General features: G+C 46.6%; 1 pseudogene; it reads right to left on the reverse strand.

Moving 5' to 3' along the window:
* Positions 1–4403: 4403 nt before the first annotated feature.
* On the reverse strand, positions 4404–5124 carry Ranbp1-ps2 (RAN binding protein 1, pseudogene 2; annotated as a pseudogene).
* Between the last annotated feature and the right edge of the window lie 909 nt (positions 5125–6033).

The raw sequence follows: 6033 nt of genomic DNA on the forward strand, positions 1-6033 counted from the left end.
CTGTTCTGCTGCCATTGGGTGCTGGGTTTTGGGGAAGCTCAGGGGGTGGGAGAACACAGTCTAAGATGAGGCAGGTTGAAGTTGGGGTTCTTTGATTCTCAGGAATCTGGTTGCTGCTGGGGTGCTGCACAGAGGAGTTGGGATCAAAGGATCAGGGGTCCATGGGCCTGCAATGAGGCCAGGACTATTGGGAGCTCGTGGCTGAGAATAGCAACTAGACCAGGGCCAGGGGAAATGGCAGTTCTGGCTTAGCTCGTTGGTAGTGCTTGTCCTGAGCTTAGTGATGGTTGTCTGGAAACACAGAGAGGCCTTCTACAGGAGACTTAGGCTGTGCTCTGTAGCAAGTGCCTTCTCCATGCTCTCTCTCCATGGTGGTTTCGATGGAAGAGACAGCCCATGTTTATCCATACCATTTATTGACTGTTCATTGTGGAAAATACATGCATACCAGTTCCTCAGGGTGGACCAGAGGTTAAATACGTTTTGCCGGAAGGAATGTCCGGGAGGGGAAGATTATTGGCTAAACCCTCAGGGCCTCTAGATACCTCATTAGCATGGTGACCTCTGTTCTGGGCTACTCCACTGATGTGGGGAGTGTGGTCACATGTTCTACGTCAGGAATCTGGCAGGGATAAGTGAGCCACCTACCATCTCATGTGGCCTGGGTGCCAGGGACTCTGAACCTGCTCAGGCTATTGTTGTCCCACAGCTCTTCCTTTTCTTTTCTTAAAGGAGAGGTGTCATCAGAGGGACTGTCTCTTACATTATTTGTAGTGAAAATTTTGGGTTGGGTGGGGAGTAAGTATAAAAATAAAACACAACTAAGTCAGAGGGGTAACAAAGGGTGGGGGCTAGGAAGACAAGGGGTTATTGAAAAAATAAATTGTTCAGTAGGTTGAATAGTTAGTGAGGGTATTAACATTGGTTTTCCATAGACATCATTTAAGTTTCCTCAAGTTTGGTAGCCATTAGGTGCAGACAAGAGGGTTCATCTGTTGGTGGAAGGTCCCAAGGCTGTCATCTGTGGGTCTCAGAGTCTGTCTCAGAAGTCTTTAGTCAGATGGTGTGTCTGGACAAAGGCAGCTTCATTGCTGCTGGCAGGTTCAAGGAGATGGTGGGTTGGGCAGGCTCCGTCTGGTCTGTGGCAATGAAAGACCCTCAGATTGAGGAGACTCTTGCTCCAATTCCGAGGACACCCACCACCCCACAAACACGAGGGACTCAGTCTTGATGTAAAAACAAGAGGTTTACTTTGGGATACCAATGCATTGGGGCTCGACACGGTCCTCACGCAGGAGGGATGTGAAGAGCCTCAAACAGCAGAAATGTACAGTTTATATAGTCACACAGCTTCATTAGCTCAGTTATTCCGGTGCCAAGGATATCTGACTAGGCAGATGTTTTCCGTCTTGGAGTTCCCAGGACAAGGCTGCAACCATATCAATGCAGCCATTTCAGTACCAAGGACGTCTGACTTGACAAATGTTTTTTGTCCTGCAGTACAATCTATAGTGGTCAGTCAGCTTCCCGGAGGTGTTTCCTGCCTTGTAATTGTCCTGTAGTAAATACGATCTATACCATCTGTTCTTATGGTCAGGCAGCTTCCTAGAGAGTGGGTGGGAATGTGCTTTCTGTACTTTCTGGTCTATTGTCTAATGTCTAGGGGCTAAGCAAGAACCAGCTTAAAAGATTCTCATTCTTAAGAAATGGCTGCACTAATATCAAACGGGGATCTTTCAGCAGCAGTGCTGTCTTTTCCCCTTTTGTAGAGATAAAACTGTAGAGTAATCACAACAGAGGAGCAGAACCCCAACAGGGTAGCGAGTCGTGTATGTTAAGCTTGGAACAGTTTGCTTGGGAGCACATTATGGTCTGTTGCTATCGTTAGGACCAATGTTGGGATAGAAGTCTCGGCTGGAGCCCAGATAAGTATGGTTACATGTGGAGAGGTTTAATGAGAGAAGAGTAGAAGGGGGGAGGAACAAAGGCCGGCCATGAGAACTTGGAGGGAAAGGGGGGTGTAGACAGAAGGGATAGGGAAGAGGGGAAGAGCAGGGAAGAGAAGAGAGCAAAGAGAGAGCAAGAGAAGTAAGAGGAAGGGGGGAGCAAGCAGCCCCTTATATAGTCAGGCACAGCTGGCTGTTGCCAGGCAACTGGGGGGCGGAGCATGCTGCCAGGTAGCTGTGGGGGTGGAGCTTAGACAGAAAACCAACAGTTACGGTCCTGAAAAAAAAAAAAAAAAAAAGCAAGGTTGCTTGAGGAATTTAGCCCTGGATCTGTGTTATATAAAGGAAATAAGAGGGAAAAGTTGAGGATTTATCTGCTTTGGATGGCTGAAGAAGAAAATACCATGTTAATTATGTATTTGGGATAGGCAATAACAGCTTGTCTGTAAAAGGAAACTAGTTGCTAATTAAGGATTAAATAATGGTTATCAGCATAGTTGGTTTGACCTATGGGAGTAGATTAAATATGATCTTTGAAACTTAAAAGAAATTTTAAACAAATTAAAAAATCTTAGGACAATTTTAGGATAGAAGGCATGAATGCTAGGAAGAAAAATAAACATTTAAATAGAGAAGCGTGAAGAATTTTGGGTTAAAGATTTCTCAGCAGTAAGATCTTATCTATTGTCTTTGCTTGGTGGGCTCTTTTCGCCTAGATGCAGTGTGTGTGGGAGGGACCTGCTCTGCCATGCTGTGGGTCGTGTGCTCTGGCAGCCGGTCCTCATTCCTCAGTCCCCCTTCTCTCCCCCCAGCTTGTTTTTTTTTTTTTTTTTTGGCAGGTATTGGTAGAAGGTGTATACCTTAAAAGTAGAGCAGGAAGAGAAGAGTGGTACCATATTAGAGGGAGTCAGGCAGTACCCATAGCAGCATCGTTGCTGGAGTTAGGCACGTCGGTGGGAGAGAACAAGCACCTGGCCCACTTTTCAGCCTGAACCACACAGAGCCATGTGGCAGGTCTGCGGGGCTCGGGGTGTGGCAGAAAGCAGAGGGCCAGTTGGTTGGGCGGGCTGCAGGAGCTCAGAAAAACAAGTCTGAAGAGTGCTTTTAAAAGTCAAAGGGGTAAGGGAGCCAGGAACTGAGAATGAAGGATTAAAGCAGCTAGAGCGAAGGGGGAGGGGGAGGAGGAAAGAAGGAGAAAGGGGTCAGGGAGAGAAGAGAAGAAGAGGATAAGAAGAAGAAGGAGGAGGAGGAGGAGGAGGAGGAGGAGGAGGAGAAGGAGAAGGAGAAGAAGAAGAAGAAGAAGAAGAAGAAGAAGAAGAAGAAGAAGAAGAAGAAGAAGAAGAAGAAGAAGAAGAAGAAGAAGGAGAGAGAGACAGAGAGAGACAGAGAAAGACAGAGACAGAGACACAGAGAGAGGGGTAGGAGGTGGGGCAAGGGAGAAGGGGAGGAAGAGAGGGAGGGAGGGAGGGAGAAAGAGAGAGAATGGATGAGAGAAGCCTGGGTCTAAACTAATGTCAGGGGTTACTCAAGGTCCTTGTCTAATCTGGAGCTCTGGTGTAGGTCTGAGTGGGACAGCAGCAGGGGTATGCATCAGCAGGGCATGGGCCACATTGTAGCATCAGTTGTGGGCCCATGTTCTGCTTCACTGCAGGGGTGTAGGATATGCTGCTTGGGTGGGCAGAACATAGAGATATTGTAGGAAAAACCACTTAGCTCCCAAAGCCAACAGATTAAGGGGTGTGGCTTTTTGCATAATAAAGGGATGGCAGCTTGGAACTGGGGCAGAACAGTCTGAACTTCTGGGCAGGCGGAGATACAGGTGAAAGACTCCCGGAGAGGGGAGACCCTCACTCAAGCCTTGGGATGATGCGACCCCCCAAGAACTCATGTGAGTCCTTGCTGTAATCGCACAAGGTTTATTGGTAGGAACCAGTGCACTGGGGTCGAGACTGGTATCCCACACAGGGGTAGAGGAGTTTGACACTGAGTAGCTGAGAGAAGGGGTATTTAAAGGAAGAAACCATAACCCAAGGGGGTAGTGATGGCATCATTGGAAAATGTTGAGAATACCAGTGAAAGATCACAAGGAGAAGCTTCTTGTCTCTCAAGATTGCTTTTAAGATTGTAATCTAACTTTGTGTCAGCTAGTTCCTGGGAGAAGCCTCCTGTTATCTTTACTAGGTCAGAATCACGTACTTATCTTAAGCCCTTTTATCTAGTTCCTAGGAGAGCAGGCTCAAGAAATGTGACCTTTTTCCTACTTACAGATAGAGAGCAGGGTCTGGAATTTGAGGTATTTAGGGTTCCTTAGGGGCGAGATAGCATTTTAGCATTTTTCAACTTCTGACATCTTGGCTGTATTTTTTTTTAAATTCAGTTCTTTATAAAGTCCCTTGTTAAAAAAAAAAACAATAAAAACAAACCTTAAAGGGTGGGGCAAAGTTTTAAAAAGAAAAGGAAAGGAAAAGGACAGAATGATTCATTGCTTCTCCTCAGACTTCTCTTCAGCCTCGTCTCTGGCCTCCCTCACTGAAAGGGCTTCCAGCTTCTCAGCCACCTTTTCAGCATTATCAGTTTTGCCTGGTCCTTTCTTTTCTCTCTCTTCAATTTCTTTCCTGCATTCTTCGAACTTTGTTTTGAACTTTTGTGTGTTCTCAGCATTTAGGAAGCGGATGGCGAGCAGCTCAGGCTTGGGGCACTCATCAGCAAAGTCGGCGTGGGTATTCCAGACCCAGGCGCGGTCACTGCCAGCATTTGGCTTCAGCGCCATCATTGGTGTGATATAGTGGTTGGCGCATATCTTCAAGGTTTTGTCCCTCTTCATGAGAAGGCGGATGGTCCCTTTCTCCTTATGCTTCAGAAGCTTGACGTCTCCAGTGCCTCGCTCCTTCCATTCTGGGAGGTCATTCTCTGAAGCAAACCAGAACAGCTTTGCACGCATCTTAAAAAGTTCCTCTTCATCTTCCTCCAGTTTTAATTTCTTGCTCAGGAAGAGAACCTATTGGCTCAAACTGGGGGTCTTGGTTGGACTCATCTGTATTCTCTGTGGAAGTATCGTGGTCCTTGTGACTGTCCTTGGCGGCCGCCATGAGGGCGCGGCGACTGGGCTCGACTAGCTCAGGCGTCGCTGGCTTGGCGGCCTCTGGGCGGCTAGTCGCAGCTCCTTTCCTCCGCGTCTGACTCTGGCCTTGGGTGTATTTTTTATTCTTTCACAAGCAAATGCAAAGAGATGAAGACAGATGCAGAAGTGAGACTGAAGTGCTGGTCCAGCATGGTCTTGGTAGGGACAGAATGACATAGTTCCTGCCACTATGACATGGACCTCCATGAGTGTGGATGGCTGCCATGAGCATAAAGCTTGTTTGTATACTAAGGTACATATTTTCACATTCCTCCAAGGAATGTCCTCCCTGTTATCCTTAAAGACTCCATGATAACCTGAGACAGAATGAGTCTGCGAGGCAAAGGTTTGGCTAATGGTAAATGCTGGGACCTTCAGGACAGCTCTTAAGGCTGTGGGAAAGAACTCTGGAAACGTTAGTTAGAAAATATACAATTTCTCAAATGGGAAAAAAAATAAGGATGCAATATGACGGGCTTCATGAATCTAAGGGAACAGAGGCAGCTGCGTTAATGAGTCAGCTTGTCAGAAAGAAAGCACCTCATTTTTAAAAAAGCCTATGTTGCCCCAACTATTGAGAGTTCAGTTGGAGAAAGCTGTCACCTGCCAGTACTTTCATTCCTGGATTGATACAGAAAATTGCTTTCTTCAAGTCCACACTTCTCCTGGGTTAGCTTGAAGGGGTACAGAAAAATAAAGACCTGGGTCTGGCCATGTTCTGAGCACATATATCTATGTACCCCCTGTATTATATATGCACATTTAGGAAGTCCCTTGGGAAGGCTCATGAGGCCACACTCATCCTTGTGGATATACAGGCAGTTACTTGTGGCTGGTGGAGTAGTTTTCTTCTGTGGTGTAACACTGGTAAGGTCACATGCTTCTGAAAATAATATTAATCAAACTCACTGATTCTCTCTCTCTCTCTCTCTCTCTCTCTCTCTCTCTCTGTGTGTGTGTGTGTGT

This window comes from Rattus norvegicus, chromosome 12, assembly GCF_021556685.1.
Source record: "Rattus norvegicus strain SHRSP/BbbUtx chromosome 12, alternate assembly SHRSP_T2T, whole genome shotgun sequence".
Taxonomy (NCBI): domain Eukaryota; kingdom Metazoa; phylum Chordata; class Mammalia; order Rodentia; family Muridae; genus Rattus; species Rattus norvegicus.